The 24,790-nt window shown below is 41.1% G+C and overlaps 1 pseudogene; it reads right to left on the minus strand.

The window, feature by feature from the left end:
• Nucleotides 1-1,147: 1,147 nt before the first annotated feature.
• Nucleotides 1,148-24,790, minus strand: part of LOC149168061 (peroxisomal adenine nucleotide carrier 1-like) — a 51,355-nt pseudogene continuing 27,712 nt past the window's right edge.

Here is a 24,790-nt window from a genome sequence, read left to right on the forward strand (position 1 = left end):
AAGCACTCAAGGTGACTCAGTCAAACGCTAGCCCAAGTTTAATCATCTAGTGTACCCTTGCTGCATGGATAAGTGTGCCAGGTAAGTTCATCTCCACTGGAAGACAAACATAAGCATGCATCCCCTTCCTTGAGAATTGTGCCCCCTACCAATACTGGAACCTTATCATGCAAAATAACTCTAATTATCAAGGGTTTTGTGCCCTCCAAATATTAGATCATGCATGTAGAAATGAACTGAATTGAATCTGAACTACAAACTAAACTAAACTGAAGAAAAAATGGAATTTCTTAATCTTAAACAACATGCAAACTGAAATTAATTGAGGATAGAAAAACTGGAAATATACCCTCTACTCTCTTACATAACAACACCTCCCTCATACTATAATGTTCATAAGAACCATGACAAACTATTGCCATTATTGCTATTGTATGGACTTGCAAAAGGTACACCCTTAATACTATTTTACCTGCCAATTAAGTGCACCCTAGTACTGAGGAGAGGACTGTCAGAGTTAAACAAGGTAGAAAATATAAAAAAGGATATGAACCAACTGATCAAAAAAATATTACCACAGTGATAAATTGATTCCTTAAGAGAGTGACTAGCATGGGAAGATACAGAGTTAAGTCAAACAAAGTATAAATCTTTGCCATAGATAAGACAAAATTTATTGCATGGTTTTAAGAAAATTCATCTCAATGGGATAATAAATTGTTTCAAACTTGAAGATTTAAAGGAAAATGACTTAATGTACAACAAAATGTTAGTATTTTGTTAAGATGCATCTGCATTTACTCAGAGGAGTTGATTTGATGATATATAATTCTTAAAGCCATGTTCAACCTACAATGAGTCTCTAGCTTTTCCGTTGTTAAAGTTACAAACCTATTTTAGCAAAGCCATAGGCTTTGATCATGATGAAATGTAGTTAAAGGGTTTTTTCTGGATTTATATATTTTTCACAGTTTAGTTTCAATTATGCATTTTTCCATACCAAGTAAGAAATAAAACAAACCATTAGTAGACAAAGAACATATCAATGAGAGCTAAACATGTAAAATAGAATGGATAAAGGATATACAAATGCATAATGGAAAGTTTTAACTCAAAAACTGAATAGACAATGTGGTGTTAATAGTACCTATATAGCAGGATTTGATATCAAGAGTAAAGACACACCAAGTCCATCGAATGCCTCTTTCCAAGAACCCTCAGTAAGAGTTTGCCAAAGTCCCTTTGATTTCCCAAATGTGCTAGTTTACATCCGAGCAGACGTTGTGTCCAGTGGCTTTCCAAAACAAAATAAACCACCACATAACATAGTGTTTATGTATAAATTTGAGCAAGAAATGTACAAGTCAAAATACCAAAATTTGGCTAGAAAATCCAAATCACTAGGACAAAGCAGGAAGAAAAGGAGTTGTACCTGTGTTATCACAACTGTGCAAGCTCTAGTTGCAGCAGCTACAACCAAATTTGCCTTTGTTCCCATATACTTGTTCCTATGTTTTAAGTAAAATCTCTTAGATTATAGCTATAATAGTATTGGTTAAATTTTTGATGTATAATTACTTGATGAAAATTGAATAAGCTAAACTCATGGTAAATAATATCACAAGTAATTATCTGTAGATCAAAAAAGGTTTTTCAACATGGTATCAGAGAAGTGAGATCAGGCAGTGGAGTGTGTCTTGGTGGAATGATCTTGCATCAAACAAATCTATGTATTTTCCCTAGAACTAGTTTATCTGCAGATCTGATAATTCAAGCATGCATTACGTAAAGATCCATTGTCTCTAGCACCATTATTAGACACAGCTGCTGTAAAGAGGTGAGAATGATCATTCTCCATAATCAAGTTGAAGGGAGTCATAGCATCAGCTATGTGGAACAATAAATATTAATTCATGACAATTTGCAATCCCAAGGGCATGGTTTTATGCAGTCTCCTCTACTCCGATTTGCTTTGAGCACCACAGATATCAAAAATTGAAGGAATGATGAGCTTGGGAAATTTAAAATGGAACACTTCATCATTTAGCAATGGCTAGCAATGTGCTAGAATATATTCATGATAAGCCATTTGATGTGTGTCGATGTGCATTGATGGGGTAACATGAGGCAGAGGCTATTTACAAATAGATGAAGACCATAAACATACCTTCCAATACCATATTCTATTCTATTATGATAAATGGACATTCCAAGCAAGCCAAAATGGGTGATGCTTTCAAATTGTTTGATGGAATGGTGGACTGTTATATCAAACTCACGGTTGTCATTTATATTGCACTCATTAGTGGTCTCTCCAAAGGAGGCAAGATGATGAAAGAAAATTCCTTTATAGAGGAAATGATGCCTAAATTCATGTTACCAAATATTGTTACTTACAATGTTGCTCATTCAAGGATACTACAAGGAAGGGGACACTAATTTTTTTTTCAATTTCCTTTCCATGATTGCAAGCAAATGTTCTTCCCCTGATATTGTAACATACAACACTCAGATACATGGATTTTGTAAAGAAGGTAGATTGAGGTATGCATTGAATATTTTGAACAAAATGGGTGATCTGTTTCCAAATAATGTAACATATACTACCTTGATTGATGGCGATTGTAGAAAAGATAATATGATTGGGGATTTCAGATTGCAGAATGAAAGGGCTAGTGCCAAGAATGGTGACATACGGTGTCCTCCCCCATATTATCTATGAGGAAGGGAAATTGGAAGAAGCCAATAACCTTTTGCGTGAAATGGAGAAGAAGGATCCTAAACCTGAGCACTTCACATGCGATATGTTGATCAATTCATAGTGCAAGAGAGGTAACATGGCTAATGCCTGGAAACTTCACAACAAGATGTTACAAAGCGGGATATTTTTTTGTGTATACATACAAGGATTTTATTCATGGCTTTTGAAAGTTTTGGAAATAAATGAAGCAATGGAGGTCCTATTTAAAATGATGATTGCAGGTTTATGCCTAATTTTAGTGTTTACTCATGGCTAATTGATGGCTATTGTTTCCAACACAATGAAGAGGAAGCTCTGAAGCTTCTTGATGATTTTTTTGAAAGAGGTTTATCTGAAGATGTTTTTATATAGTAACACTATTCGAGGTTAGGAAACCTAAGCAAGGACAAAAACACAATAAATAAAATGTTTGGAGGGGTCTTGTTGGTGATGCCCTTATTTACACTACTCTTATTTATGCATACTTGGGAGAAAGCGAGAGAAATAAAGCTTCAGAACTTGTGAAGAAATGGAAATGGCCTAAAAAGGGATTTTGGTCAATCTTAAAAAAAAAATGTTTTTGATGTATTCTTTAGATATAGATGAAAAACCTAAGGTTTTCTAGAATGTGATGATAGAGAGAGGCTAGGTTGTCAAATGTGCTATCAGAATGTGAGAACTATTGCACAAACTTCCAGTTCCAGTATGCTATTTTGATATGTAAGTTGTAAAATTAAGACTCTATGATCTCTTTGAGTAAAATATTTGTTGTCCAATATCTTGGGATGCCTCTCTAGAATTTTTTGAATGGTGTTTCGAACACAAAAAGAAAGTACTTTAATATTGTTGAAAATCAAACTAAATGGTTCAATGATTACATAAGAGAATTATAATTAATGTTGCACTCAAAGGCTTCTTCAAAAATGAGATACATAAATTTGGGTTGCAAAGAATATCATAATAAGTCCATGCCATCACATCTCAGTGTCTAATATGGGGAACTTAGGTTGCCCCATTTCTGGGGCCTAGTTTCAGGGAGAAAACACCCTTACAGAAGTGGAACTTAGAGATTTAGGATAATTTCAACTAGTTTTAAAATTAAAATTGTCCAAAAAAGCAAGGTACTTTTAGTGCTAGATATCCCATGCTCCATTTATCATTTTCGTATGTAGAAATCAATGTGGTTCAAGTTTACATAGAGGCTAATATAATGTTTAATGTTCTCAAGCTTGTGAAATTGCATTTCATGTGTTATGCTCCTATACCAATAGGTGTCATATTTCATGATTGACTGGTTAAAATCCCAGATATGTTCATCCTTTCCCTACTGCAAAGGTTTCCATATTTTGAAAATATCAAAAAGGCTTAAAAATGAGAAGAGGGTATGTCCTAAAAGAAAGATCGAAGGGAAAAAGAATGAAATGGTCAAAAAAGAAAAGAAATGAACCCTAAAGGAAAAGACCAATGAAGGTGTGCTAGTCCAAAATGCCACTACTATTCTATTTTTGCAAAGAATATCATTGTGTGCAATTAGTTGACCCTTGCCACAGTTGATGGATGGCCAAATAGTTTAATCTTGGCCAATCCATGTTTGAATTTCTTGTTTTAGAGATAGAGAATAAAATCTGTCCAAACAGTTCAATCTTGGCAGATAAATAGCTAGGTAGAGAAGCAAAGGAGCTCAACTATTAAATCTGAGCCCTTGGAAGAAATAAGGGCGGACTTAGATAGGATTTCCATCAGAAGAAAAGAAAATTCGTAAGGGTTTGCTAGTTCAAGTGCACCCATGGAAGAAGAAGAAAAAATGTTAGGCATAATGTTAGCCTGGGTAGGTAGCTTTGGTGTTGCAGAAGCAGACTTATGATTAATTTTTGTTTCTCAAGAGGTTCATCTCATTTGATATCATAAGTATAATGGCAATTGTTTGGGCTATAAATCAAGTGATGCATGTCTAACTTCCCCTCACTCTTCTCCCAAAAACACCTACTAACCTCCCCCCCAAGGATATTGAGATCTGCTCAAATACTCGTAAATTACCCCATTCCATGAAAAAGCCTAAGAAATATAACATTTTATACTTTAGGCAAAGAAACCACATTTATTGTGTAAAAATCCTCTTGTTCCCTCAGCCTAAGTTATCAAACTTTATAAACTTGGTGCTTACCCTTCATAAACCCATATTAACTACTAAAAACTATTATATAAACCCCTTGCAAATTTCCCTTCCCCCGTATTAATATATCTGTACAATAAAACCCCCAATGTTTAATAGTCCCGTCCCCGGTCGATTACGGCCATATTTCGGTTTACAAAGGAATTATAGGTTCAGCTGGAACCATATAATAACCCTCCCCGTGCACAAATATTGAAGGTTAATTAACATCTGGTTAATTAACTGTTAAAAACCCTGACAGCCTATCAAACTGTTCCTGATATATTTAAATCCACGTTTATTATGATTGGGCCCCACGTCGTAACCCTTAGCCACCTCAGACCTGCGCCAGCCATTGGATCTGGGCCTGTGCATCTAACGGCCCACGATTATATCACAAGGCCCTCCACTACCTATATTTACCGCCTGGGGAGTCAGCGGTATTATTGCCGTACCTGGGACACGTGGCACCCTCTCGGCATGCTTGCAGCCGCTCCACCCGAAACCACCTTGGCTCGTAAGCGGTGCGGGCCCAAACCACTTACCGCCCCCGCTGACCCCCCGCTGATGTCACGACCATGTCATCGCCACATCACCCTTCCGTACCCTCTGCTACGTGACAAACTATCCCATCATGCTGACGTCATCTGACCGAAAAGTGCCAAAAAGCCCCGCGAAGCCAATTTTGTTAAAAAACCCATAAAAATTGTCATTTTCACCCATTTTACTCATTGTTTTCACGAGACCATTGCATGCAAAATCATGTCCAGGAAATTGCAGAAGCTCAAGTCTGCCACCCTGACCAGCAAAGTCCAGCATTTTGCTCTTCGACTCGTCAGTCAACCTGCAAATTACACTCATGCGCTTCTGAAACACAGGCATTTACCCCATTTCACCTCCCAAACCTGTATTTTTGGTTTTCCTCTACAAATTATACTTATAAGAGCCAAGTTTAAACAGAAGCAGTCCATAATTGACATACCAAGCCATCCAGAGTTGCTCTTTTGCCCTTTTTTCCACAGAAATTCAAACTCCAGTTTAAAAACACAGAGAATTGAACAATGGAAGCCCCTGTGGCCCTCAATGTAGCGCCCCTCAATGCACCTCATATAGACCAGCATCATTTACCCTTAGCCGACAGGGACTTCCAAATAAAAGACCCGATTGGTTTACAAAATCATCTTCATACTTTCTGCCTAATCAGAAACAATCACTTGAACAACTGTGATATCTATGGAATATGGGAATCTAATCTCCCCAGGTGTTATAGACATTTTTGTGCCTTACAGCATGAAGCATGAAATGTCAATAATCTAAGGGATCCAAAGTCCCTAAACATGTTGTTCCTACCCCTAGAGGAACAAGGTCAGCAAACCACAGCACTAAATATCAGTTCTCCACCTGAAAACACTCAAAAACAGGCTAATTCTGGATCATGTCAACTGCTCCACTGAGCATCTGCGCTGAATGTCAACTGCTCCACTCTGTACCTATGCTGAATGTCAACTGCAAAGAAGGCTACCTGCGCTGGGCGAGTTTGGCCAAGTGGCACAGTCATTCCTCAAGGTGTCAATGCCCAGGAAGCTTCCAAAATGACACTTGGATCAGGGAATTCGACTGGTGATGAGTAAGAGGGTCTAGATCTCCAAGTGGAAGCAAGAACCTCCAAGTGGACTCAAGAACTGAAGAATAACTGAAGTGGGAGAGGACACTAGTCAGCTCCATGCCAAGCTCAAGCTGACTCATCCTTTCTCCAAAACTCCTATATATAGAGCTTTCTCATGAGGTCTATGGAGGCTGGAATCTTGTGAATGTAAGGAAGTGCTGTTGGTTTGAGTATAGAACTATTGGGTGATTTGCTTGAAGGAGGTGAAGAGGAGATTTCTTTCTGCTGGGAGGTGATGCTGGATTAGGCCTCTTATGGTTGTATCACTTTCTGAACTTTACTTCTTCCATTAATAAAGCATTTGAGTTTCTTCTATATACATGTGTCTCAATGATGTATTGTTATGCTTGTGTATTTGATTTATTCTAATCCTTGAATCAATTATGAATGTATGCTTCTTGTAATTTCCTTCCCTTGTTATTTTGCAGGATCTTGGTGTAGCTGGGCCAGTGAAAGAGCAAGGAGCTGGGAGCAAGCAGCAAAGAGAGAAGATTGGATCAATCATTAGCGGAAGACATCGGTTAGTGGATCTCTTCCTCCCCTCTCTTACATCTCATAAAGAAGTAATCTCAAATAGCTTTGCTTTGATTGTTGCTGAGGTACTATCACCCTTAGAGTGGGATAGGGTCATTCCGTATTGGATACTTTTCCCAACAACAAATTGGCGACTCCGCTGGGGATCGTATCTTGTTGGTTGTTTGTGTTTTTTGCTATTCATTTCATAAACACAGGGAGTACCGAATCGAACTGCATTTGGATCTTTCAAATGCAAAGTAGAGGGAAGCTACTCTAGCTCAGTTTCTGGGCATGTTTATGATTTGAAGAGCTGATCCACAAGGACTCTAAACAGCTCTTAGTGATAGCTTTTCATCCTCCTTTTCATCCCTTAGTGTGTACCTGACTGATAGCTTCTGATTTGGCCAAAAACTGTGAATTTTTGAGCAATCTGTGACCCGGAAACTGAGAAAAACGAAAGTTTATCTCTTCAGTGTACGCACTGTGAAGGCAGTCTGCATTTCAGCGCAGTTCCCGAAGGGGCTACCTGCGCTGAACCAGTTTTGCCTAGTGCTATTGGGGTTCCCTCCTGTTTATTGCCCTGTTTTCATCTTTGTTTTTGCAGCCTGTTACCAGTCAATGTACCTATCTGAAACCAACTTTCCTTGCCACTATTCCGCCTCGGTTGTATAAAGAAACTGTATTTGTTCTTTCTGTATTTCTTATATCATTTACAGTTTCCCGTAACAAAAGTGAACTAGTGTTGCTGTGGCCTCTTAGATCTAGACCTTTGATAAGTGTCGTTTTGATCTTAAGAGTTAGTTTGTTTGCTATTCATAGCTGATTGAGCTTTTGCTTTCGTCATATGGTTTGAATTTATATATTTCTAGTGTTGAAACAAGTAAATCTTAAGGTGTCTTTTGATTTTGGACAAGCTTGTTTGCTTTCGCTTGAAATTAAATTCAAAGTTATACAACAGCTTTCTTTTTGTATTGCACCAACATTAAGGAAGAGAAAAGAAATACCTGCATTTTGCATTTTGCATTTGATAAGTTTGTATGTTGATTTAGGGAAAAAGTGCATTAGTGTGTGCTCTTTGATCTGTGTGAAAATATGATGTCTTTCTTTTCCCTCAGTAGTTAAGATTTTCATAAGTCGAAAAGATTGAAAAAGCTTGCTTCTCATCTTAGACTGCATTTAGGAATTTGTATCAAAACATCTCGTGGTGAACCTTGAAAGGAAAACTTTAAAAAGATCAACTTAAAATATATTGAATGAACCTAACAACGCTTTGAAACATAATGCAAACACATAGAGGTCTAAGCTAGAGACGTGTTCCGGCGTCGTTAAACGTAGTGACTGTCGATCTCGACGAAGGTGGGTGATTCCTCCTGAGAGTCGGTGGCACTAATACGGACTTGTGCTCCCACGTACCGTCGCGTATATATTGGGAGACCACTATAGGCATATATCTTTTATCCTTAGGAAGCCGTGTCGGCCGCCCTACTGATCGCAATGCAGTGAACACAGCATTCACGAAGATCGACCACCCGTATCGTAAAACGTATTCTCTGGTTTTGCGAAAGGTTTGGCACACCCTCTGCCTAGATCTCCAGAGCAGTTTCTTTTGGCCTTTTTCAAACTCTATAACTGAAAAAGTCCATCCGAGCATTTGTCACTTCGGGCTCGTTAAAACATCGAAGGAGACTAGAGTCATCTTTAGCTTTTTCTCGACTCTTGAAAAGTGAAAAAGCAAGTTGTGTCTAAAAGCGTCTAATAAAATTCATTCAATTCGGAAACACAAATTTCCCCTTTTAATATTTTAGTTGATCGAGTAATCCGCAATCGTGGAAGAAAGTCAATTGAAACCCCGTCGTTCGCGGAGGCTTACGAGTCAACCGTCTTTGTCTCCGGAATCGAAAACAGTACGGACAAAGCGAACTCGTTTAACCGGTTCAAAATCTCCTATAAAAGTTAGAACAAGTGTTCCAACTGCATCTGAGGTTCCAGTTACTCCTAACATTTCTGGAAACCCTGCCTCTATAGAGGAAGTTCAACAGCCACAGAAGGACAGTAATACTGATCCTAGTCTGGGGGCAAATACTTGTGTAACTGAACCAGTTCCATCTGTAACCGGTCCAGAGAGTTTTGTTCCTCAAACAACTGTCGCTGTCGAAGCAACCACTTCTTTGGCACCAGAAATATTTTACGGACCTGACGGTCTTCCTCTTCCACCGGGTTTGATTGCGATAGAAAAAATTGCAGAGGATCCGCAAGCAAGTACTCCAACTCATTTTGGAGTCGGGGTCACTCTATTTCCTTCATCAGAAGTTAATCCACCACAAGTGGAGGTTCCTGTAGAATCGCTAGGCAATCTATTGGATAGACTTAAAATTTCTGAACAACCGTCATCATCTAGGACTGTGTCAAATGACACAGCGACAGCAGAAGCCCCTGCCGTCACTCCGACAATGTTTGCCGGCATACCAGCTGTCCCAACTAGCTCTCAACAGCTAGAAGGAGTCCACCAAGGGACTATTTCGACAGTATGGTCTGTTCCAGTTTGTTCATCCGGAGTAATATCCGGCAACTCTTACGTTGAAACTCGACAGATTGATCCTCATGGAGGTCAATTTGGGTCATCCAGTCCTCAAGGACTAACAATCCCTCTGAGTTCCGGATTGCTACCGTATGGGGGGCAGTATGCCCTTTCATTACCTCCTCCGGGAGGATATCCATACGGCAGTTCTCAACAGTATTCAGGTTATACTGGAATTGCATCAAGTAGTTGGGTACCTATGCTACCTCAACAACCAAGGGTTGTATATTCTATGCAACAGTGTGTACCTGTGACGAACATCCCAACCACACCGGCTATTGTAACTGTGTCACAAGTTCAAGCGATACCTGTTACATGTCAACCTCAGATTTTTCAGGTTGTAATGCAACAGCCTCTTGAACATGGGTCACAACCACAATCGCCAACTGGTGGGGCGACACAGGTCCAAACGGGTACAATTACCCCACACCTTGGTCCAACGGTTAGCATAGCACAACAGAACATGGCTTCACAACCATGGCTAGTGCAATACCAACAACCACAATTCCAGCAGGTGTACCAAGGTTCTGAGCAGCAGATCTTTGCGAGCAGTGGACAACCGTATATCCAAAACGGTCAAAACCAACCACTTTACAGTGGTCAAGTCCACCAGCCGTATCAGTCATACCAACATCAATTACATTATGCTGGTATGCAAAGGCCCACTGCTCAAGCGATTCCATCGTACCCTGGTTACGCTTCGCCTAACCTAAATCAACAGTTACCATTCGTGGCAACTTTAGAGTTACCCGATTTACACCGGTTAACCAACGATCTGATTGCTTATGCCCCTTGGTGGCCAGCGATTCCTCATAAACTTCCATCTGACATTCCTAAATTCAATGGAAATCGAGGTGAAGACCCATCGAATCACGTGATGACTTTTCATCTGTGGTGTTCGTCGAACACACTAAACGACGATTCGATAAGGCTTCGCCTTTTTCAGAGGACATTGACAGGTCCAGCGGCTAAATGGTATATTGAACTGCCAAGAGCCTCTTTCGACAATTTTAGTTCCCTAGCCACGACTTTCTTAACCCATTTTCAATTACCGATAAGGTATGAAACGGGAACAGAAATATTAACCAACTTCAAGCAGACGACTGCCACCCATATATCTGATCATATACATGAGTGGCGTCGTCGTCGTAGGATGGTGAAAGCATACGTTCCCGATCAGCTGTTATCTGAGTGGTTTATAAAGTCGTTACTTCCTTCTATTACGGAAGATGTGGCCAAGGGGGGAGTCGTAACAGAGGAGCAAGTCATTGCTCGTGCATAGTATTTGGACTTAGTTTATACTCAGTCCGGCACGCTCTACGACAAAATACCTGACGCCCCTAGACCAGAATTTTCAAATCCTCCCCCTCCTAAATCAAATAGTGACTCTCATGCCGGTGACGGTGTGATTGGCACGGCAAACGCGAAATCGATAAAGGCTTCGTCAAAGAAAGCCCGTAAGAATTCGGATCAAAATGCAAAAGAAGAAATTCTTGCTTCGGAAGTAAATGCTGTATCAGAAGATAAAGGCGAAGAAACCAATCAACCAGGAAGCAAGAAGAAGCAAAACAAAGGGAAGAAGAAAAAACAGGGTGAGTCATCCCCTGGAAAAAATTCTTCAAACCCTCCTGGGAAAGGGAAACAAAATTATCCATGTTTAATATGTGATGATAAAGATCATAACACAAAGAATTGCTCGTTCAAAGCTGAGTTAAAGAGGTTCTTTAAAAGTTCCCAAACATCAGCTGTGTTAACTGATCCATTTCCCAACCCAGGTCAAAATCTGGTTGACAATGGAAATGCTTCCCCGTCGCAAGTACTCATGTTGTCGGTTTCAAAACAGCAGAATGATGCTTTGATCTCGACAAGGAACAAAGATTATGGGAATCCTCAGCTGTCGAACGAAAAAGGTAAAGATCAACCAAGTAGTTCGACAACAACTTCGACAGAAGTTGTACCACCCATCATTCCTGAATTAACAATAAAACCGCCAAAGGGTGTAGTCCACAAGTCGACATTTAATCCTCGCGCCAGAGCGGCGCAGCATTATAACATAGTGGAAGATTTGGCCCAATCGCCATCCGCTATGTCGACTCTTGAGGTACTACAAAATTGTCCATCCCAAAGGCAGGTGTTGTTATCAGCGATTGGTGGGGTTGATCCTAAGGATTCCAATCTTGTATCCTTTGATCACAAAGGATATGATCCTCAGTTACCAGCTCAACTAGCTTTCCTTATTCAAGTGAAAGCCCTCAACAAAACTGTTCACAAAACAATTATTGATGAGGGAGCATCAACATGTATTATGTCGATGAGTTGCTGGAAAACTTTAGGATCTCCAACCTTGTCTCGATCATCGACGACATTAAAAGCTTTCGACGGAAGGACTTATACCCCTTACGTTATCCTTAATAACTTAAAAGTTGAACTAGGAGGAAAAACAGTGGAAATTGATGTTGAGGTCATCGATGGAAATCTTGACTATAACATCCTACTGGGTAGACCATGGATTTATGCCATGGCAGCTATCGTGTCGACTTATTTTAGGAAGATCGCATTCCCGTTTGAAGGAGGGATTACGATCGTCGACCAACAGAATTTCCTCCCTAATGGTTCACAAGTTACAGGAAGCATTCCCATGATCCATGAGAGCAACCATTCACTTCAAGATATCGGAGTAGGATTATTGAAAGACCCCACATTGATGGGAACTTTCGCGCTACCACCTCCTATTTATATAGGAAATGTACCATTTGTAGCAACCTGCAACATGATATCTTCCACGAAGGTCGACATGGATCGTGCAATGGTTTTTCCCCCAAGCCCTTTAGAGATATTGTAGCAATCAATGTTTCAAGCATGGGAGGCGAACCCAAATCAACGCTCGTCAAGCATTTGGGTAGACAGGTCTAGAGAATATGGAACCCCATTAGATCCTTGGTCGAAAGTACATAGGACTGACGAAGGAATCTTACAATCAATGATGATTGAGGGGGCACCATGGAATGATCACCACCATCGTTCCCTTCTTCCGGAATATGAAGAAGATACTCAAAGTGACCTTTATCACCCTTCAGTTTTTGAAATCCTAACAAATACTGTAAACACGGTGGATTCCGAGCGAAACCTATCCAATATTGAAGAGACTATAGCCATAAATATCTCGACTAAAACAGATGTTGTAGAGAATATTTATGTCGGCAAAGGTTGTTCCCCTTCAGAACTGGAAATATATAACGCTCTTTTTCGCGAATTTAGAGATGTCTTTGCTTGGTCATATGATGAAATTCTAGGCATTGACTCGAGTATCGTTGAACATGAAATTAAAATGTATCCTGATGTCAAACCAGTAAGACAACGGCTTCGGCAGGTGCACCCCAAGAAAGCCGCGGCCATTAAGGCGGAAGTTGAAAAACTCCTCCATGCTGGATTCATCTACCCGGTTCCTCTAACCGATTGGGTATCGAATATTGTCCCTGTTATGAAAAAACAAGGGACGATTAGAGTGTGTGTCGATTATAGGGATGTAAACCAAGCTTGTCCAAAGGACAACTACCCTACACCCTTCATCGACCAGATAATTGATGAATGCGCCGGATGTGAAATCTTTTCATTTATGGATGGATTTTCTGGGTATAATCAAATAAATATCCGCCCGCAGGACCAGTCAAAGACTGCATTTATTTGTCTGTGGGGCACATTCACTTATCGAAAATTACCCTTTGGTTTAAAGAACGCAAGGGCGACGTTTCAGAGGGCAATGAATCATGCCTTCCATGACATCAAGAACATTGTTCAACCTTATCTCGACGATCTTCCGGCTCATTCGCGAAAGCGGACTGATCATCCGCAGCATTTAAGGGTGATATTTCTACGTTGCCGACACTACAAGATAAGACTCAATCCGCACAAATGTGTGTTTTGCATCGGTTCTGGTCGTTTACTTGGCTTTGTAGTCTCTAAGGATGGGATTCGTCTCGACCCCTGCAAGGTTCAAGCAATCATTAATTTGCCTCCACCTTCAAATTTGCTTCAGATTCAGAAACTCCAAGGGAAAGCAAACTTTCTGAGGAGGTTCATTCCAAATTACGCAGAACTTGCTAAAGGTTATACTCGTATTTTGAAAAAAGATGTACCTTTCGTCTGGGACCAGGTGGCGCAGGCTTCCTTTGATGCTCTGAAATATTGTCTAGTAAAAGCATCATTAATGTACGCCCCAGACTATCAAAGAGATTTTAACCTGTATCTGGCTGCAGCGGATACAACCATTGCGATGGTTTTAGTTCAAGAAGTCGATGGAATTGAACATCCTATCTATTATTTAAGTAAAAACTTAAATGATACAGAAAGTAAATATTCTTATGTTGAAAAACTAGCACTTGCAGCTGTTCAAGTGATTCAAAGGTTTCGACATTATGTCCTCTTTCGGAAAACTACCATCTTGTCAGATTGCAACCCCATGACTTATATACTGTCGCGAAAGTTGCTGGGGGGAAAATATTCAAAATGGATAGCGATCCTTCAAGAGTTTGATCTGGAATTTGTAAAATCCAAATCAAAGAAAGCTCTAGTTTTCGCAGAATTATTATGTGATTTCCCATCATCATCCAACGATGAAACATCGGAAGAGTCAATCGTGGACGAAAGTTTGTTTCTGATATCTGTAAGCGATGAGTGGTATGGAGATATCATAATTTATCTCCAAACCCAAAGGTTCAGGCCAGACACCTCACGCTCCGAACAAAAACGTATACTATACCAAGCAAAAGACTACATGATCGTCGGTGATACACTTTACCGTCGTGGTATCGATACAGTTCTGAGGAGGTGCCTTACCCATGAGGAGGCCGAAAAAGCCCTGAATGAGTGTCATTCAGGCGCATGTGGAGGGCATCAATTTGGATATGCAACAACACAAAAAATCTTACGAGCAGGATACTTCTGGCCAACCATGTTCAAAGATTGCATAACCGCAGTCAGAAGTTGCCATGCTTGTCAAATTTTTGATAGCAAAACCAGATGACCACCCGCACCTTTACAGCCAATAGTTGTTGTTGGGCCCTTCGCCAAGTGGGGCATCGATTTCATGCAATGTAACCCCACCTCGACCGGGGGGCATGGGTATATTATAGTCGCTGTTGACTATTTTACCAAATGGGCCGAGGCGATGCCTACATTGGATAACATTGGTGAAACAGCTGCCCTTTTCTTTTTCAATCATGTAGTCGCCAGGTTCGGCGTACCGCAGGCTATAGTGACAGATCATGGGTCGCATTTTCGCAATCACATGATGGTCGAATTAGCTGCCAAGCTAGGGCTATCTCACGATAGCTCTACCCCGTATTATCCGCAAGCTAACGGACAAGTTGAAGCAATCAACAAGGTCCTGAAGTGTATGCTACAAAGGATGATCGGGGTTCATAAAAGAAGGTGGCATCTAATCCTGTACTCAGCCTTGTGGGCTTACCGAACATCAGTAAAGAACGCAACTGGGTTCACACCTTTTCAACTGGTGTATGGCCTGGAAGCAGTCTTGCCAATCCAGTGTGAAATTTCGTCGCTTAAACTCGCAATCGATCTCCTCCCCGGAACTTCAGAAGAAGAGGCTCGTTTCTTGGAACTAATCCAATTGGATGAAACCCGTCGTGATGCCGCTTTGGCTAACGAAGCCCATAAGAAACGATTCAAGGCTCAGTTCGACAAAGGTGTCAAACCCCGTGTCTTCTCAGAAGGTGATTTGGTCTTGCTTTATGACCAAGAATCCGATAAATTGGGAGCAGGTAAATTCAAATCCTTATGGATGGGCCCCTATATTGTTAAAAGGGTGTTAGCAAAAGGAGCCTACGAGTTAATGGATTACGATGGAATTCCACTGGCGCAGCCCCGCAACGGGCTGTACCTCAAGCGTTACTATGCTTAAATAGTAACCTGCATGCTTTTTTTTGTATTTTGTTTTCGCTAAAGTATTTGTTCTGGTCGAGTGATCCATCTTTTCATTTATTGCAAATGTCGAACCTTCTGGAGACATGTGTTGGATATGCCGACGGAGCGAGTCGTAGTTCGCGGAACCTATCCTCCGCAGCCTGGGCCATTTTTGATCCAAGCGGCGAGTTAGTAAGTTTCAGAGGTGCATGTATTGGGCAATCAACGAATAACATCGCTGAATATAGCACGTTGATAGAACTACTCTCTGATACCATCACATGTGGCATACGTCGACTAATTGTCAGGCTAGACTCACAGCTCGTAATACTACAACTCAATGGTACATATTCTGTTCGCAATCCAGCTATTTATCGCATGTTCCTAAGGGTTAAGATCTTGGAAAGACGATTTGATTCAATTCAATATCAACATATTTCAAGAAATTTAAACACATTAATTGACTCATTAGCAAACTATGTGTTAGATAGACATTTGCAACATTTTTAAAAGGGACATATCATCAACGATTGTACATATGGATCGCATAAATCAACCAGAATAAAACTCGAAAATCAAAATATATATAAGCTGTTTATAGTTCATACATAATGTTCTGTAACCAAGACAAAATTGGTCATAAGACCTAAAAACTCAAAAGTGCTAGGGGGCACCCTAGCCTAGTGGTGCTCATGATAGTACGTCACGGCCTGTGCAATCATGCGCAAGAGACGAGTCCATTGTCTAGGCACGCCGATAGTATGCCGCTGCAGCTGTAAAGGTAACTCGTCAATCTGTACATCTGGAATACCGCGAGTAAGGCTCTCAACCTGCTCCTGCACAGCTGTAAGGGTCTCAGTATCGTCAAGATCGCGAAGAATAGCTCTCCCAGCAGGCTCCACTGCCGGGGCAGCAACTGGCGGTCTGGGGCGAACTGTTGGACGAACAGGACCAACATCTGCACGCACCCAAGAGTATGATTAAAAGTCTTGATAGAATAAAGCACTGCAACATTATGAATAAGGACAGTAAACAATAATATGGTCAAAGAGCTTACCAATAGCACCCCACTGTTCGCCATCCGGTAACACCAAATCTGGATCACCTCGGAAATCCGTACCCACATATGGATACTCAGAAAAGACCATCTCCTGGCGCTCGAACCACCTGAAGAAGGCCTCAGTAAAAGTAATCTGAGGTTGACCAGCATGCCTAGACATGTGATCAACCCACCTCTGCATGCGTGGCTCGGTCGGAGAAGGCAAGTCGAGTATGATGTACTGAGGCTGCATCAGTGGGATTTTCTCCAAGGCAAAGGCAGTCAAAATAGAACCAAATCCAAAGTTCTTCAGCTTCCCGTCCTTTACCTTGGTCAATTGACTTTTCATCTGAACAAGTACTGCATCACACCAGTTGAATACTTTCGGTTGGAGACACTCCAAGGCGTGCTGCATATAAGATCTGTTGGAAACATGTAGAGCTGCGCTACCGGCCATCCTACCAATGGTATACAGAATGGATCTGAGAGACCTGTCAGTAATCTCACGGATAACAATCTTGTCGTCTCTGCTCGGCTGAGAACCTTCCCTGCAATACTGGCGGACATAATCTCTGGTGGAATCGGTCCCCCGGGCCGTACCTGACAAGGAAATGGGGGCACCTCGTCTTGACAACCCAGTCAAGAAGTACATGTCCTCTATGGTCAAGGGGATGGAATTTCCCCTAATCTGGAATACTTGGTTAACAGGATCCCAAGCATCAAGCATATACTGCAGCAAAGTAATCTAAACTCTCATGCTAGAGATACGGAAAAACTTCAGCAGGCCACAGTTCCGCAGCGCGTTCACCGTGACAGGGTCATGGAGGGCAATCATGTCCTCCTCTTCATGTTCTCGTTCTCGCCATGTAAGGGACATTTTGTTCAAAGTTCCCTGCAAAGCAAACAAGAGAAGGAGTAAGTTCCTGATTTTGATGAAAAACTGGCGAAAAATCATCAAAAAATGACCTGAAAACTCAGTTTTCTGAGCCCAGCGCAGGCAGAGAGTGTCCCTCCTGCGCTGAAGGTCAGGCTGCCTTAAGGCAGCTTGACATTCAGCGTAGGTTTCGAATGGGGAACCTGCGCTGAAGTTAGGGCGCTCTGGCAAAATCCCCGAGGCCCAGAAAGACTGAAAAACATGCATGAAACTGGAAAATGAAACCATGAAAAGAAAGAGCTAGGGTTTAGCTCCTACCTGGTCCAGACGGCGCCGAAAATCGTCCGCAGAATCTCCCGGAATCATCTGGTGAAAATCAAGGGGGAAGAGGCACCTCCAGAACTCCAACAAACCAAATGCAAATGAAATGGTAAATGAGAGGTAAAAACACCTTTTAATAGCTTTTTACGTAGTTCAAAGTGAAATATTAGGGTTATAATCTCATTTTCATGCAAATATTATTCATTTCTAACAAAGTTTGTTGCAGCAATTGAAAATGCAGTACTATACTTGAAAAGAGAAAAACTAGTAATGGTAAAAAAAAATCAAAATTTGACCATATTATCGAGCAGTTTTACCGCGGAATTTATGCTCGTTAAAAAATAGAAAAGCGAGATCCGAGCAGTTTTAGTACATAGTTCATGCTCGTTAAAAAATAAACATAAGGTTGAGCATTCAAGCTCATTAAAAAATGAACATACCCTGGTAAATAACCATTGTGATCGTAAAATTATTAGCCATAAAAAGCCTTGGTTGTGTTTGCACCTGCCACCTCCATTTCATTTGGCCGATCGTTCACCTCCATATGATTGTTTACCCATTTTGAGGAACAGCTGCGAAGAGTGATTTCACCTAGCCATCCTTGTGACACTGCCGTGATTGGAAAATTCCAACCTGTACCTGGAATCTGCTGCTATCCCTGTTTATCACTCGTTCCTCAAAAGATGAGTCTTCTTTGAGCTCTTTTCTCCTGACTCGTAAAATATGAAAAGTTTGCCGAGTTTTGGCCTTCCAGCTCGTTAAAATGACCGGAAGAGCTATCCCTCCTCTATATTTTAATCTTTTTGGACCTGAGGGATTATTGCACAAAAAGGTCGAGCGCTTGTTTTATTCGGCTCGTAAAAGTTATCGAAAATTCATCCCTTCTGTATTGTTTTATACTTTTTCGGACTTGAGGGATTAGATGACAAAAAAGGAACTTTGGAGTTAACTTTCTGTACCTTTTCAGACTCTCTAAAAATGAAAAGGACCGAGTTTTCCTTGTCGTTAGACTCGTTAAAATGATTAAATAGCGACAAACTTGTCTTTAGACGAGAACGAGTTTCCCTGTCGCTAGGCTCGTTAAAACATAGCGATGGGCTTGCTCGAAGGGCAGGTTATAGAACAAGCATATGTTATCCTCCTCAAGCTTGACAAAAATAAAGAGGTACTGGTCAGAAATGACTGGGGAAAAATTGGGAGAACCTCAAAGCTTTAATGGTAGAAAGTCGCTCTTGAACATGACACTTTTCCTCCGTATCACATCGGGTTGGGTTGTTTCATTCACCGGTCTCATCACCATGGTCTTCGCCAAACCATCCACATTTGGGGTAATGCTACCGATCCATCGCATCAGTGTCGTTATATGTTCAAGAGATGTTGTTCAGAAAGAGTCAACCGTGTCCCATCCACTGCCATACATTATCCTTCATCCACCCATGATCGCCATCCTGAATCATATGTCACACATTGTTTTCACCTCCACTAAAATCATTAGCTCCGTTCCGTGTCTCTGATGTGGGATTCATTAAGGCCCTCCTTTGAAGGATCGCTTCTTGTCGACTTCAGCTCATTATCCAAGAAGTTGATGTAGGAACACCCCCCTCAGTACTTTGAAGCTTGCATGCCTCAATGGCAAGTTTCTCACTTCCGGCGACAGGTATACATCAATGACCTTCGACCAGAAGATTTTGCGTGGTGTTCGACGCCAAGTCCTTTATTCACACCACGTGAATTGTACTGCAGTACCTTGAGGGTCATTATCATTATCGGTGATTCCTCTCGCGCTTGTTAACGGTTTACATTATTGACCGGTAATCAAGCGATGTCTTTCCATGTTCGACTTTAGCGCAATTCTCACATGGATCGACTTGTACTTAGAGTGAAGATCGAACGAGTTTGAAGACCCCGGATCTAGTTTCATCCATCCGGGCTGCGATATATATTCAGGATATAAAGACATTTGACATGTACATCATTGCAGCAGATGATCATCCTACTCAAAGGATGATAATTTCAGCAGAGAATTATCAGTCTACCATCAGACGATCGTCTGTTCTATGTACCAAAATGAATTTATAAAGCTGAGCATGGGAATGCCCGCCTCAGCTAGATCATGAAAGAAGAATGAAAAATAATGTATTGTATTGTATTTTATTACAGGTCACCTCTCAGCGATTGAATGAACTTCGGATCCTCCTGATAAAGCATTTCACCCGATAAACGACCTCATACTTTAGGGGGTAACTGTTATAGACATTTTTGTGCCTTACAGCATGAAGCATGAAATGTCGATAATCTAAGGGATCCAAAGTCCCTAAACATGTTGTTCCTACCCCTAGAGGAACAAGGTCAGCAAACCACAGCACTAAATATCAGTTCTCCACCTGAAAACACTCAAAAACAGGCTAATTCTGGATCATGTCAACTGCTCCACTGAGCATCTGCGCTGAATGTCAACTGCTCCACTCTGTACCTGCGCTGAATGTCAACTGCGAAGAAGGCTACCTGCGCTGGGCGAGTTTGGCCAAGTGGCACAGTCATTCCTCAAGGTGTCAATGCCCAGGAAGCTTCCAAAATGACACTTGGATCAGGGAATTCGACTGGTGATGAGTAAGAGGGTCTAGATCTCCAAGTGGAAGAAAGAACCTCCAAGTGGACTCAAGAACTGAAGAATAACTGAAGTGGGAGAGGACACTAGTCAGCTCCATGCCAAGCTCAAGCTGACTCATCCTTTCTCCAAAACTCCTATATATAGAGCTCTCTCATGAGGTCTATGGAGGCTGGAATCTTGTGAATGTAAGGAAGTGTTGTTGGTTTGAGTATAGAACTATTGGGTGTTTTGCTTGAAGGAGGTGAAGAGGAGATTTCTTTCTGCTGGGAGGTGATGCTAGATTAGGCCTCTTATGGTTGTATCACTTCCTGAACTTTACTTCTTCCATTAATAAAGCATTTGAGGTTCTTCTATATACATGTGTCTCAATGATGTATTGTTATGCTTGTGTATTTGATTTATTCTAATCCTTGAATCAATTATGAATGTATGCTTCTTGTAGTTTCCTTCCCTTGTTATTTTGCAGGATCTTGGTGTAGCTGGGCCAGTGAAAAAGCAAGGAGCTGGGAGCAAGCAGCAAAGAGAGAAGATTGGATCAATCATTAGCGGAAGACATCGGTTAGTGGATCTCTTCCTCCCCTCTCTTACATCTCATAAAGAAGTAATCTCAAATAGCTTTGCTTTGATTGTTGCTGAGGTACTATCACCCTTAGAGTGGGATAGGGTCATTCTGTATTGGATACTTTTCCCAACAACACCAGGTATTACCTTTCCTCAGTCCATGTGTTCCCAGATATTATTCGCCACTATTGTGCAAATTATGACACTATCAGTAAAGCAGTTATGACCCCATCACAAACTGTTCTCTTTTACATAACTGCTGAGTCTATCAATGAAATGCTACAATTCCATCTAGTTCACCCTCTTGCTACTCTGCCCATGGATTTTTGCTTGAGCAAGGCTCTCAATTGTCCACTGTAGAAATAACCCGGATTGCTAAATTATTCATGAAACCAAAGTGCCAACCCCAAGGCCCACCTCCTTATTTATATGTCTCGTTCAATGAGACTGGAAGAATTATGCTTGACATGATATCAGTGATCTTGGGATTTAGGTCCAATGAATATGTGGATGAGATGGTCCTAGTTCTATTATCCACCTTTACTCCAGGATAGCCCCCTACTATTAGGTATGACTATGCCTCTTTCATTGCTGACAAAATCCATACTCAATTTACGAATCTAGAAAGAGAAGGAGTGTTTAAACACACAACTTTCATATACCATCTGTTGTTGTATTATCACCAAGACATTTTTATATTTCCCATCAGGAAATTGGATTCCAAAGGAGAAAGGAGGTTTGTGATCTTTTGGACCTTGGTCTTCCACAGAATTTTCGAATCCCCTTATACCTATTGTGAGTTCATTGACTTGTTTATACATCTAGCCTCCACTCTATTGATAGGAGCTCCTCCTCCTAGGCTCTCTAGTGACATAGGGAAGATTTTACAGCTCTCCAAGAACAACAGGATAGGTGACTGGTACTTCTACCAGGATCACATTGAAATCAGGATATATGGCTGTGAGCTATGCCCTTATAAGCTACCCATGTATGTGCCCATGAGACTGTTTTCTCTGGAGTATTTCAGGAAACTTATCAATGCAGATTTAACTCACTTTTGCAATGTCAAAAAGAAGGCTCAGCTGAGGATAAGAAACCAATTAGGCCCCTTTATCATTAATAAAAGGGAAGCATGGGAAGATGCTGATAAGATATTAGGGGAAGACCTTAAATTGAGGAAGAGCTTCCGGTGGGTACCATATGACCCAAATGGCTTTATAAGTGACAGAAAAGTAAAACAACGGATGTCAGCTTACACACATCATAGGATCCCTGAAGTAGAACAATATGCTAATCAGGATGAGTGGATAGAGGGTACATTAGTAGAAGAACTTACTCAGCAAGAAAAAATGGAACAAGCAATGAAAGATTTAAAAAAGACCCTTGACCTGGACTCTCTTTGACAGGTATCTTTCAAGCTACCTCAACAAACCGGAGTGGGTGCATCTTCTGCTGGAACTTCACAGCAACCCATACAAGAAATCAGCACACCAGTTTCAGGTTCTTATAAGGGAAAGGAAGTAGCAGGCACAGAGCAGCAAGCAATGACTGACCAGCAGGGACAAATTCCTTCAGTCCATACTAAAGCACCAGAGATACTAGCATTACAGACTCCTCTAAATGAGGAAAAAGGAAGGAAAAGAGACAGAGAAGAGACCACACCCATCAGTGGACCTGCAGAATAGCCGGGGGCAAAAAGGCAAAGATTGGATCCTCTGTCTGAAGAGGAAATCATTGAAGAAACAATAGAAAGTTTAAGAGGCGAGAGGGTTACCCAACAGACTTCCCCAGTGGTGGACACATCAACCAGCTCACACAGGAAGGAGCTAGAAAGGCAGCATAGTGTGGAAGTTTCATCCACTAGACCACCAAGTAAGCAGACCTCTGATGTCAAAAGAACATTCACAGAGATAAAGGCTAGAAATGATCCACTGAGACTGCAAATTTATGACTAATATCTCAAGATGGCCCCCATGAAACAACAAAGATTAATGTCTGCCTATGACATAAAGGAGGGGAAAATGATCATGAGCTATTTTAAGCCCAAGGTGCATCAACCGCAATCAGCAGCTGATTATATCAGGACAAATCTGGAAGTCTTGGCCAAGGACATTCATCCAATAGACCATATTGAGCTGCACAAACAGACAGGAGAGATGGTGTATTATACACTAGCTGACAAAGCAACGTTGGCTCATAAATTGCAAAACTCAATGGAGAAAAACTCTGCTCAGCTAGATTTAGAAAAAGCTTCTTCTCTGGCAAAGGACAACACGATTAAATCCTTGGAGGATATTATTATTGACTTGGAATATGATCCCAAAGATGCCAAAGGCATAAAAGCATTAATGAGGAAGAAGGAGGAGGACATTGCTGCACTCAGAAAATAGATCAAAATGCCTCCTTCTATGCATCTACAAACAACAGATGTGGTACAACAAAAATCCGAAGAGGACATGATGGACCTGCTCATGAGGTTGAACGAGAGATTGAATGAGACAGAGCAGGCATTGGAGAAAGCACTACAAGAAAAGCAGGGAGAGTCAACCTCCAAACCACCTGAAGTAAATCCAACAGTCACAACTGCCCCTTCCACTGTTATAACAGCAGTGCCCTCCACTGTCCCGGCACCTACAACAGAAATCACCACAGGTACCTCAACACCAGGCAGCAGCACTACTATGACCACAGAGCAACTAATAAAATCCATGGAGGAATTGAAACTCCAAGTATTAGAGCTGAAACAAGTCAAAGAAAACTAGCAAAGTTTGAGCTAAGCTATGATAAATCCAAGATGAATGTGACAGAGAAAACAAGGGAGGTCAAAGCATTGGAGAACAAGGTAAGAGCCTTAGAGAAGGATCTCTCCCTGCATAAGCCTCTTGCGGAAATCAAAGGAATTTTGTGGTCCAACATCATTCAATCCCTTAGTGATGTATGGAGGTCTATTCAGACCATTTATGAATAGGTTGATTTTATAAGAGTAGCCCAAGTGGAAATTCAGAAAACCAGAGCCATATTGGGACAAATGCCTGAGCAAGCTAACCAGCTAATACATTTTTTGAATACCAAGACAAGTGAAGAACTGGAAGCACTGGATATTGGGGATAGAACAGGTGCCATTCTGGACATCAAGAATGTTCTAACCATGAGAAATCTAATGTAGAACTTGGACACGAGATGCCAGGACATGCAGGTAGAAATTGATTCTTTCATGGATAAATTTACAGTCCTGCATCAAAAAGGTTTGCCAAGTCCTCTGGGAGATAATGATCATCTGATGAAGCACAAGGACTATGTACGTAAACTAAATACATATGTTTTCGATCAAGCTAATGCATATACAAGTACTTCAACAGAAAAAGAACTTCCTTCTAGCCAGTCCCTTTATGATAGCTTGGAAAATCTATTTTACATAGAGCATGAGGTTGAAGCATCTGTTCACCATCCCTCCCAACTTATCTAGGTATACAAAGACTGACGAGACTTTAAGGAAGCTACATAGGCATAAAATACCAGGCCCAGAATGGTGGCAAAACATGTTAGAGATCCTGTAAGTTTATCTTTAGTCAATGAAAATTTTTGGACCATCTACTACAATGCGCAGAACAACAATAAATCACGGTCCTGTGGGTCAAAGCGTATCACATCAGCATTAAAGGAAGTCCAGCCAAAGTAGAAAGATCAGCGTATAGGATCCGTAGAAAACAGCTGGGAACTGACTTGCAACACCTACCTCCAATGCTCCTCATAAAGACAGAACAACCAGCGCAGCATAAATTTATTGCATCTATTTATTGTCTCCTTGTT

The sequence above is a fragment of the Pinus tabuliformis genome, chromosome 5_1, assembly GCF_031772625.1.
Source record: "Pinus tabuliformis cultivar Carrire ecotype Pingquan chromosome 5_1, CPIR1, whole genome shotgun sequence".
Classification (NCBI taxonomy): domain Eukaryota; kingdom Viridiplantae; phylum Streptophyta; class Pinopsida; order Pinales; family Pinaceae; genus Pinus; species Pinus tabuliformis.